A 13140-nucleotide genomic window follows, 5' to 3' on the forward strand; every position below is an offset into this window, starting at 1 on the left:
ACTTTTAAAAATCCACCTTTCCAGAAACAAGTCTCTCACTGTTGCTGCTTGTTATAGACCCCCTCAGCCCTGGACACCATATGTGAATTGATTGCCCCCCATCTATCTCCAGAGTTCGTACTGTTAGGCGACCTAAACTGGGATATGCTTAACACCCCGGCCATCCTACAATCTAAGCTAGATGCCCTCAATCTCACACAAATGATCAAAGAACCTACCAGGTACAACCCTAAATCTATAAACATGGGCACCCTCTTAGATATCATCCTGACCAACTTGCCCTCTAAATACACCTCTGCAGTCTTCAACCAGGATCTCAGTGATCACTGCCTCATTGCATGCCTGCGTAATGGGTCCGCAGTCAAAAGACCATCCCTCATCACTGTAAAACGCTCCCTAAAACACTTCAGTGAGCAGGCCTTTCTAATTGACCTGGCCTAGGTATCCTGGAAGGATATTGACCTCATCCCGTCAGTAGAGGATGCCTGGTTGCTCTTTAAAAGTGGTTTCCTCACAATCTTAAATAAGCATTCCCCATTCAAAAAATGTAGAACTAAGAACAGATATAGCCCTTGGTTCACCCCAGACTTGACTGCCCTTGACCAGCACAAAAACATCCTGTGGCGTTCTGCATTAGCATCGAATAGCCCCCGCGATATGCCATTTTTCAGGGAGGTCAGGAACCAATATACTCAGTCAGTTAGGAAAGCTAAGGCTAGCTTTTTCAAACAGAAATTTGCATCCTGTAGCACTAATTCCAAGAAGTTTTGGGACACTGTAAAGTCCATGGAGAATAAGAGCACCTCCTCCCAGCAGCCCACTGCATTGAGGATAGGAAACACTGTCACCACCGATAAATCTACGATAATCGAGAATTTCAACAAGCATTTTTATACGGCTGGCCATGCTTTCCACTTGGCTACCCCTACCCCGGCCAACATCTCAGAACCCCCTGCAGCAACTTGCCCAAGCCACCCCGCTTCTCCTTCACCCAAATCCAGACAGCTGATGTTCTGAAAGAGCTGCAAAATCTGGATCCCTACAAATCAGCTGGGCTAGACAATCTGGACCCTCTCTTTCTAAAATTATCAGCTTGGCCAGGTCACAGTTGTAAATGAGAACTTGTTCTCAACTGGCCTATCTGGTTAAATAAAGGTTTTATTAGGAATTATTTAGGCTATATTATTGAACTCAGCAAAAAATGAAACGTCCCCTTTTTCAGGACTCTGTCTTTCAAAGATAAATCGTAAAAATCCAAATAACTTCACAGATCTTCATTGTAAATGGTTTAAACACTGTTTCCCATGCTTGTTCAATGGACCATAAACAATTAATGAACATGCACCTGTGGAACGGTCGTTAAGACACTAACAGCTTACAGACGGTAGGCAATTAAGGTCACAGTTATGAAAACTTAGGACACTAAAGAGGCCTTTCTACAGACTCTGAAAAACACCAAAAGAAAGATGCCCAGGGTCCCTGCTTATCTGCGTGAACGTGCCTTAGGCATGCTGCAAGGAGGCATGAGGACTGCAGATGTGGTCAGGGCAATAAATTGCAATGTCTATACTGTGAGATGCCTAAGACAGTGTTACAGGGAGACAGGACGGACCGCAGTGGCAGACCACGTGTAACAACACCTGCACAGGATCGGTACATCCGAACATCACACCTGCAGGACAGGAACAGGATGGCAATAACAACTGCTCGAGTTACACCAGGAACGCACAATCCCTCCATCAGTGGTCAGGCTGTCCTCAATAGGCTGAGAGAGGCTGGACTGTGGGCTTGTAGGCCTGTTGTACCGCAGGTCCTCACCAGACATCACCGTCAACAACGTCGCCTATGGGCACAAACCCACCGTCGCTGGACCAGACATGACTGGCAAAAAGTGCTCTTCACGGTTTTGTCTCACCAGGGGTGATGGTCGGATTCACGTTTATTGTCGAAGGAATGAGCGTTACACCGAGGCCTGTACTCTGGAGCGGGATCGATTTGGAGGTGGAGGGTCTGTCATGGTCTGGGGCGGTGTGTCACTGCATCATCGGACTGAGCTTGTTGTCATTGCAGGCAATCTCAATGCTGTGCGCTACAGGGAAGGCATCCTCCTCCCTCAAGCGGTACCCTTCCTACAGGCTCATGCTGACATGACCCTCCAGCATGACAATGCCACCAGCCATACTGCTCGTTCTGTACGTGATTTCCTGGAAGGCAGGAATGTCAGTGTTTTGCCATGGCCAGCGAAGAGCCCGGATCTCAATCCCATTGAGCACGTCTGGGACCTGTTGGATCGGAGGGTGAGGACTAGGGCCATTCCCCCCAGAAATGTCCGTGAACTTGCAGGTGCCTTGGTGGAAGAGTGGGGTAACATCTCACAGCAAGAACTGGCAAATCTGGTGCAGTTCATAAGGAGGAGATGCACTGCAGTACCTAACGCAGCTGGTGGCCACACCAGATACCGAATGTTACTTTTGATTTTGACCCCCCCTTTGTTCAGGGACACATTATTCCATTTTTGTTAGTCACATGTCTGTTGAACTTGTTCAGTTTATGTCTCAGTTTTTGAATCTTGCTATGTTCATACAAATATTTACACGTTAAGTTTGCTGAAAATAAACGCAGTTGACAGTGAGAGGACGTTTCTTTTTTTGCTGAGTTTATTATTTCAAGCCTACAGCTTGCCGTTTCAGAAATGAATTGCGAAGTGTTTGTGACATGCTACAAGCTGGCAGGAGCGTTCAGCATTTCAACAACAACAACAGCATTTCAACATATGTGTATATATTTCACATTTAGGCTGTGTAGAATATATTTTTCAAAAGTGTTACTTAGAATTAAGTAATAATGAAACGTAAAATGCCTGATTGGGCTATTCAGTCATTATACAATGCCTTTGAAGTCACTTTTAGAAACACGAGTTTGTCCAGACTTTGGTTTGAGTGTCAAGCATTGAGCTTTGCATGCCTAGTTGTTAATGTAGCCTAGCTGATGCTCTTATATTTACACTCCCTTTTCACAGTCAACACAAATCTATTTTGTAACAACAATATAAAAGAATAAAATAGAATAAATAAGAAAATGATAGTTTCCCAAATGAAAAAAAGTTACAAGTGCATATAGGCCTACATGAAGATATATGTTTAAAAAAAATTAGTTATTTACTCTTAAACGGTAACATACTACACTTTTTTTACAGTAACTTACAGGTAACTGGCTGCCAGTAAGTTACCGTAAAATCAACAGGATTTTTGTTACAGTGCAGGAGTCTTTTCAGGACACCAATCTAGCCTCTAATGAAGTAACCGAATGGAAATAGTGCCTGGTGTATTCCTTTGGCCTTCTTCCCCTCCACGCCACATAGCTGCACATCACACCAGTGGCCAAACAGCTCTCACCTTCGTGCTATGAATATCTGGGCTAAGTTTAGATCCAGCTTTCATTGGAGGAGACAGGATGAGGATGAGAACTCACGTAGGCCTACATCACATTGGTCACACATCTACGGTGGCTTTCCCATCATCATTTCTCATTACGGGACCCCTGGTAAGAGTTATTAAAGGAATAGGAGGATGTACTGTCTGTGCAAGGCCTGCAGACTGCTAAGTATTCTTGGATCATTTTGACGTGAGACAGCACACTCTCTCGCAGACATTTTTCCTGTCCAGAACAAATTTTGGGAGTGTGTTTTTTCTCGCCTTTTAAAAGAGGTGGTGGTGTTGGTGCTGAAATACTTTGCATTGTCATGTGTTCTGCAGATGTTGGGAGAATGGGGGGGGGGCAGCCTTCACAGCCTCGTGGAAGAATTAAAGTACATATAAAGTTATCCCCACTGCAAGGTGAAGGCCTCCTTTTTACTGTTCATACCGGCATTAGATCAATAAAGCTGATTCCTGTATGCATACACTTTTGATTCACTAAAGCCTGTCTCCTGTAAACACTTCCAATAGCTTGTCATATTAGCCTCTTAATTGATGTGATGGACAGAGCTGGGTCCTCCTGGCATCGTCCACCCTCCCTCAAAGTTTACTCTTTCTCTCACGCAGCTTGGGTTGATATTTTTTCTCTGCTCTGTTTGGAGACGTCCGCATGCTGTCAGTGATGTAGTTCACAACAAAACCAACTATGTCCAAAAGAAACATGAAAATGTTGGATTTCACAATATTACGACTATGTTTTGCTTAGGTGAGGTCTGGCGTGACTAGTGACTGTGTTTCCCCAGCACTGGGGAATATGTGAGTGGTGAACACATGGTAACCCGAATATTGGCCAGTCCGTTTGGCCACAGGTTGTTACATCCAGACAGCATACCCACCCCCACACCAGCAACAGGAAAGATCGATTTGCCTACAATACAACTGAGAAGCAATGTTCTGTGAAGTGTAATTGCTTTGCTTATTTCTCTGGACGTGTTTTGTACGGATAGATATGTAAATGTTTATGCGTATGACGTCCGATGTGGAGGGCTCTAAACTCAGAGGGAGTGCGTGTAGTCCACCTTATTGGCAGGCCCTGTATTCCGACTTCTGAAGCTGCCTGTGTCTTGACAGTGCAGTGCTGTCCAGGCCAGGGTGGAGGCAGGGGCTATGGCTGCTCTATCCTAGGATGACGTGTGAACTCTTGCTCCAGTCCCTGCTACCTGACACCAAAACACAGATGTTCACAGAGACGTTGCATGTGATGGTTAAATCAGTTCCGATCGGCACGTCCAGCAACATGTGCCACGATGCCAGTCAGTTTGTTTAACCCTGGGCCCTGGGGGGAGAGTTGCTGTTCAGCTGACACTGTGATCGGAGGCGGAAAGAGAGATGTCAGACGGTCTCTAGGGTCTACAGAACACACACAAACACACACAGATCATGCTAAGGGCTTTCCCGAAACATAGAGTTTAATTCTATGTTGATGTTCCCACCATATTTACCTTAGGGCCGAATAAGTAAAATATCATTATGTATTCAAAGTACATACAGTACACATACATACATATCACATACACATGTCAGATGTATTTTCTCTATGGGATCTATTCCTCAATTAAGCTTTCTGTCTGGTCTGATGCCAGTTGGTGTGAATGAAACATCTGTCACTGTGAGAACGTACACAAACTGGGAGACTCATTAAGAGACACTGGATCTTCTCAGATCATCCAGTCTCTATGCCTGGGCTGACAGGCTGCATAAATCCCACAGGCCTCTCTGTCCCGCTCTGGGCCCTGTGGAGAGCACTGACTGCTGACTGACTGACTGTTTGATTGACAGATTGATTGTTTGTAGAGGAGGTGGTGGTCTGGGTGAATATAGTCTTGGATATTCTGAAAGTGCAGTTTAGAACAGTGTGATATCAGCAGCCAGCCACAGAGTGACAGTTTTTTGGGAGAACTCTGTATCCTGTTTTTCTTCATATGGTCCACCATATCCTCAACAAGACCCAGGCAGGCAGAATAGAAAAATCAAGATCGCTTCTCACGACAAGATGATCAGATCATGGGTGAATTACGCCAATTACTTCCATGCACGCTCAGGTTCAAACAGGCTCCCTGATGCAGCGTTTGGAGGGAGAGACATTCATCATCAACAGAAATAAATAAAAGGACATGAGAGATTGAAAAGCCTTTAAACACTTTCAACGTTATGAACCGAGTCTCAACATTCCTCTCTTTCTTGCAGTGGACAACATGTGCAAACAACATTCCTGTATGATCTATTGCAGGTTTCCTTTTCTATTTTACTAGGCCCTATATCAAACAGGCTGCAATTCCCCCTATGACTCAACTCTAAAAACTCACTGCATACGGCGATTGTTTCCCCTGCTGAAATCCACTGAGCGATCAGCAGCATGTCCCAGTCCCATTCAGTCCCATACAACCTCCAAAGCATTGTCCGTTCTGACATTAAACACCACGTGGAAACTGTAATGTACTGCAGATCCACAATCACATCTCTAGAGCAGCCGGCACAATGTTTGGGTACCGTGAGCTACCCATGGTTGTTTATGCGGCCAGCGAGAGTAAGTTAAGAAACATGACCTTGTAAACTAATTAAGACTTAACCAGACTGTATTCATTCAACATTTCATCATCTCATTTGATCTGAACTGTAATGTTAAGTATGCATGTCATCTTTCAATTTCACTCTGTCATGATGTGTATCTATCACAGGAGGTTGGTGGCACCTTAATTGGGGAGGACGGCACTTGTGGTAATGGCTGGACTGGAAAGGTATCAAATACATCAAACACATGGTTTCCATGTGTTTATTGCCATTCCATAAGCTCCGTTCCAGCCATTATTATGAGCCGTCTCCATTATTATCAGCAGCCTCCTGTGGTATCTATCAAATGTCCTTATCTGTTATTAGATAGTCGTACAATGCTGTCCAGGACAGCTCTTTTGAGAGAGTCTCAGGTTCAGAGTGAACTGTAAAACCTTTATTTAATTTAAGGACATACTGCTCTTGACCAGTTACATCACCACCTGGTATGGCAACTGCTCGGCATCTGACCGTAAGGCGCTACAGAGGGTAGTGTGTACGGCCCAGTACATCACTGAGGCCAAGCTTCCTGCAATCCAGGACCTATATAATAGGTGGTGTCAGAGGAAAGCCCATAAAATTGTCAGAGACTCCAGTCACCCAAGTCATACACTGTTTTTTCTGCTACCACACGGCAAGCGATACCGGAGCGCCAAGTTTACGACCAAAAGGCTCATTTACAGCTTCTACCCCCAATCCATAAGACTGCTGAACAATTAATCAAATGGCCACTGGACTATTACATTGACCCCCCCCCCCCCCCCCCATTTGTTTTGTACACTGCTGCTACTCGCTGCTTATTATCTATGCATAGTCACTTCACCCCTACCTACATGTACAAATGACCTCTAACCTGTACCCCTGCACACTGACTCGCTACTGGTATTCCCTGTATATAGCCTCATTATTGTTATGTTATTGTGTTACTTTTCATAATTTTTTACTTAATTTGGTAAATATTTTCTTAACTTTTCTTGAACTGCACTGTTGGTTAAGGGCTTGTAAGTAAGCATTTCACAGTAAGTTCTACACTTGTTGTATTCGGGTGCTTGTAACAAATAATGTTTGATTTGATTTTAATTAGGTAGTAATTTGTGCGGTCCTGGGTGTGTTAAGGATAGCTAGCCTTATCGGATATTAAGAAAATCATTACAGCAAAAGGCTATTATGCTAACGATACTGCTAATAACCATATCATATGTTTAAAACTGGGGATTTTAGGTCAACCTTCTGTTTCGAGGAGCTGGAAAAGATTTATTGCGTTAAGTATTTTTACATACAGTATGTGTGGCAACATAAAATCCAATAACTAAAATCATTCTCCTACACAACAGGTTTCTGTCATGCATCAAGGTCCTTTGAGAGTACAAAAGGCATGCAACATAATTTGTTTATCCCCAACAATCCTTTAAACCAAAGCCAGATTCTGGACCAGCATTGCTGTGCTGCATCCAGGGCCAGCTCCTGTGCTGCCTCCAAGGCCGGCTCCAGGCATAAGCTATATAAGCGGTAGCTTAGGGTCCCAGGCCGCTCAACTCAACTTACTGTTGAGAGTTAGAATAGTGGAGTACACTACGTGCAAGTCCAAAATTTGGTTGTGCATCAGCAATTTTCTCTTATGTCAGTGACTAACCACGTTTCCATCCACAGTTTTTATGCAAGTAAAGTCAAGTAAAATTATGACAGTAGTGATGGAAACAGGAAGTTTCGGTGTAATTTTATAAATTCTGACAGATCATTTGTTCGTTCGACATGGTGCGAACACATTGAACTTGAGATTTTTATTTGGTACATGAAAACTTCAGTGGAAAAGTACATTTTGTGTGCACTACGTCATCATACGCAAAGTCCCTTTGGTGGAAACATACCACTGGTTGGGCCAGATTAATGCAGGGGCTTACCGGGGGTGTATTATTGTATCTATTATATACATGATATATTTTTTTATTGCAACCACCAACCACAGGAAGACTCAGGAGCCCGCTGTCAATGAGTGTAGACAGTCTGCTACTGCCTGCTGCCGCTCTGATAATCATCAGATGGGGGGAGGAGAGGAGGTAGGGGCCCCAAGTGGATAACTGGGGGGCCCTGCCTTGATTGGGTAAATGAAAAATAAAAAATAAAATAAATGCATAATAAATAAATGTGATTGGTCAATTGAGTGGGTCAGGGGCTGAGCCCGAGATGAAGTTTTTTTTTTCTTATTCAAATGTTTTATCCAACCACAGGAGCCCGCTGTCAATGTTCAAAATACACCAGAGAGCATAATTTAGCCACAGAGGCGACGCGATGCGCACTGCAGAGAACACCGGAAGAAGAATTATCACTGAATTACCACAGTGAATTATTGTAATGTTTGTTTATGTGTCAATTAATCCCATAAAGGATGGGTTGTCAATTGTCGATTTCAAACACGAAAGTTACATTTAATTCATTCATTCATTCATTCATTTATTCGATAGTTAAAAATAACTGTGGATTAAGTTTTATCCCAAGCACATACAGGTATCTGCCCAAATTAAGGAAACATAAAGTGTTTTGGGTGTTTTAGGCTGCCAGAAGACCTCCAATGCACCTTGGCATAGATTCCTCATGTGGACTTAACTAAACCATGCCAGCAAAATGCACCCCACACCATAACATATACTTTGTATCCCTCATTTACTCAAGTGTTTCTTTTATTTTGGCAGTCAACAGTATGCCTACAGTTGGGAAGGCCGCAGTTTAGGCAGCACGAGCACCAAATATAGGCTACAGCTTGTTGCGTTGTGGCCATAGACATACAGTTAAAAGTTTGGACACACCTACTCATTCAAGGATTATTATTATCCTTTTTTTAAATGTTCTCACTTGTAGAATAATAGTGAAGACATCAAATCTATGAAATAACACACATGGAATCATGTAATAACCAAAAAAGTGTTAAACAGATCAAAATATATTTTAGATTTTAGATTCTTCAAAGTAACCACCCTTTCCCTTGATGACAGCTTTGCACACTTTTGGCATTCTCTCAACCAGCTTCATGAGGTAGTCACCTGGAATGCATTTCAATTAACAGGTGTGCCTTGTTAAAAGTACATTTCTGGAATTTCTTTCCTTCCATAATGCGTTTGAGCCAATCAATTGTGTTGTGACAAGGTAGGGGTGGTATACAGAAGATAGCCCTATTTGGTAAAAGAACAAGTCCATATTACGGTAAGAACAGCTCAAATAAGCAAAAAGAAACGACAGTCCATCAATACTTTAAGATATGAAGGTCAGTCAATCCACAAAATTTCAAGAACTTTGAAAGCTTCTTCAAGTGCAGTGGCAAAAACCATCAAGCGCTACCTCTTGTGCTATGACAAATTATTTTCACTGTTTGCAATTCTAATAAAAGCAATCAGAGTTAATTCAAGTTGACTCCTCTGTAATGTGAAAATGTAATGAGAAAATGTGCCTGACATTCTAAGAATTAATTAGTGGTAAGCCGGCCCGGGTTTATGGTTTGCTCAACATTGTAGCCTATATAGACCAACGTGTGGCCATTGCTGTGGCAAGAGAGAGAAGTGTGTCTTTCTATTGTCTTGCACCCGCTCTCTGCTCTGATAGACATGAGCCTGCAACTCGCATCTCTCCAGCATTGAAGTTCATAATTGTACATTTTTTTCTTCTCTCTGATAAATTGAAATACATTTGCCAATGTTATAGAATTACTGTTGTATGTTCAGAAATAAATTCAATAACTCCAAATACAACACCAGGAGTAGACCTATAATTTAGCCAAAAAGGGAAAAAACATAGCATAGCTGTGGATTGTGTGTAGACCAGTCACAAGGCATGCCTACAGTCGGGAACTGAGCGTCAAATCTGTCAGTGAATAGCATGCAGCCAAAACAGGCCTTAAGCAATATTTCAAATACAATCGCGAGGGAAACACAGGTTGGAAAGCAAATGGCTCCTGCTGAAAAGAGAAGACTAATCTGTCTGTAGGCTACCAAGTTATCAACTTCCAAATAGGTCTATTGATTGAACAGCATTGTTTTACAAAGTAAAACAAGCGAGATTAGCTTTTGGCATGAATGCATCGGCCAATCACTGGTGAGTGAGCTGCGCATCATAGGGTGAGTCAGTTTGGACTAAAATGTCCTCCTCATATTGTACAATATGTGTGTCTCCACACAACTAGGCCTAGGTTATTGATGGATTCAAGACAAGGTTGTTTTTGTCAAGCTCAGATTCCTCAGAGGGCCCCAGGTCACCCTCCTCTTGGGCTCACTTTTTGTTCAGGCACCTCCCAATTTACAAATTGAGCACTGACCCCAACCATATCTCGCTTAGGGCCCCCAAAAGGCTAGAACCGGCCCTGGCTGCCTCTGCCTTGCCCTGTTTGAACCCTAAGGGGCTCCATTTGTAATGCACAAGACGATGCAACGCATTATTGGGCCATAGCAGCCAGCTGGCCATTTGTAGTCATCCCTCTACTATTGAATCAGTGGCTGCAGCATGGTCCTAGATTTGATTTGTGTGTCAGCAGTAACGTTCTAATGAACACAGGTTTTCCAGCCTAATATATGTCCTCCCCAGCAAGATCTTGAGCACAACTAGAGACAAAATGCCCTAGAGTCAACAGTGTGCTGGAAAGTGTTTTGCAGACAAAACAACACAGAATAAGTGTATTTTTAAATAATAGAAGTTTCAACAGAATAGTGTGTTGTGGAAGTAATTCTTACTCTCCTACACTAAATACTCACATACAATGCATTTGGAAAGAATTCAGACCCCTTGACTTTTTCCACATTTTGTTACGTTACAGCCTAATTATAGAATTGATTAAATAGTTTTTCCTCTCACCAATCTACATACAATATCCCATAATGACAAAGCAAAAACAAAAAAACGGAAATATACATTTGCATAAGTATTCAGACCCTTTACTCAGTACTTTGTCGAAGCAGATTTGGCAGCGATTACAGCCTTGAGTCTTCTTGGGTATGAAGCTACAAGCTTGGCACACCTGTATTTGGGGAGTTTCTCCCATTCTTCTCTGCAGATCCTCTCAAGCTCTGTCAGGTTGGATGGGGAGCGTCGCTGCACAGCTATCCTCAGGTCTCTCCAGAGATGTTAGATCAGGTTCAAGTCCGGGCTCTGGCTGGGCCACTCAAGGACATTCAGAGACCTGTCCTGAAGCCACTCCTGCATTGTCTTGGCTGTGTGCTTAGGGTTGTTGTCCTGTTGGAAGGTGAGCCTTTGCCCAAGTCTGAGGTCCTGAGTGCTCTGGAGCAGGTTTCAATCAATGATCTCTCTGAAAAACATCCCCACAGCATCATGCTGCCACCATCATGCCTCACCGTAGGGATGGTGCCAGGTTTCCTCCAGATGTGACACTTTGCATTCAGGCCAAAGAGTTCAATCTTGGTTTCATCAGACCAGAGAATCTTGTTTCTCATGGTCTGAGAGTGCTTTAGGAGGTTGTGGTTCTGGTTCTGACCGTACTTTTTGCTCATATTGAGCATAGCTCTGGTTCTCAAGGACGCAGTGGTATTTTTTCTGAGCCTGTGTGACATAGGATGTGAAATCTGAAACCATTTGAAGCTCGGATGTCCCTCCTACCATTTCATTCGCTCTTCCGACTGTCCATCAACTCCTGGCTGAACCCTACATCACAGCCATTGACAAAGCACATGCCCACAATTGTTACATCGTAGCACAGCAGGAGGTAGGTTTCATTATAGTAACACATTCAGAGATCAATCTTTCGCCATGAATCTAAAATAAGTAATAGATTTTAAACAACAAATACACTTTCTGTTAGTCATAGACAGACAGATTAATATGAGATGAAAGGCGAGTTCCTAACGAGTTCAGGAAGTTGAGCTTGTGTCCTACTTGAGCTTGTGTCCTCAAAAGTGACTAAACCTCAGGGACTTATAAAATTTTTTTTACCAGAAGGGTGAGATTTTAAACTTTCTTTGAGTATGCAGCATTACTAGTTATTGTTTATGGCCCTCTCGTGATAAATAATTACTTTTGGGGATTATTTAGATTACATTTTAGATTACATTTAGTTACATTTAACTGGTTATTAAATCTCTGAGAAGTTTCCCAAAACCATCGTTATTAACATTGCTCTTGAAAATGCTGGTAATCTAACACCTGCCTCAGACAGCTAAGTGCGTTGTTAAATGCTTCTTTGCCCTCCCGCTTCACTTTATCAACAGAAGATCTCCACTAAACATAGAATCACATGGTTTATCCACTGCTCTTTGACTGCTGATGACTTCAGAACAAAGTTGACTACAAATACAAAGTTACCAATGTCTTTGCAATTGATACAAACAAGCGACGTATAAAAAAACGCTTCAAATTAAGACCGAGACGACTGCGTTAAAATATAAGCAGCCTACAGTTGGTTATAGACCGATTTAATTATACTGAAAAACATTTCATATTCAATCAATTGAGTTCTATTTTGCTAATTTTATGCTACTGTCTGTAATTTCTCTCGATATATTTAATGATGTGTAGCCTAAAACATGTGCGCAAATGATGTGCCAAATCTTGATTTAATGCATTATTATAGGGCAAACGTTATAATAAGCCGCCTCAATATTTGCAGCCATAGTTGATATCTTTCTAGAAGCTGATTCGTTGTCAGTATCGTGAATAGTTACAATTTTAAGGTAAGATTTGAATAGAGAAAGCTGTGAGCAAGTGCTGAGTGGACCTTACTGACAGCTCTCACTGCAACCATCCTGCAAAGCAGCGAAAACGACATGGGAGGCTTAAACTCATTATGAAACTGCTTCAGCATGTAATCCCAGAGCATGTTTATGCTATCATACAAACTTCCCCTTCTCAGTCTCAGTGTCATTAAAGTTGACCCACTATCAACAGACATTGTTTACAGCCTGCGCTGGTGCTGAACCATCCCCCACTGTGGGACTACAGGACTTGTTCACCATGGGAACTGTGTAAGGAGGAGGTTCTGGAGCCTGACACACATAGACAAGCACACACACACACACGGCATGGACGTATACGAGTGTGCACACACGCTCAAACGCGCGTTTGAGAATCCTGTCGAACTGACAATGGATGTCAAAATGCACTATATGCATCTCTCTCTCTC

The sequence above is a fragment of the Salmo salar genome, chromosome 06 (assembly GCF_965601325.2).
Source record: "Salmo salar chromosome 06, fSalSal1, whole genome shotgun sequence".
Classification (NCBI taxonomy): Eukaryota; Metazoa; Chordata; class Actinopteri; order Salmoniformes; family Salmonidae; genus Salmo; species Salmo salar.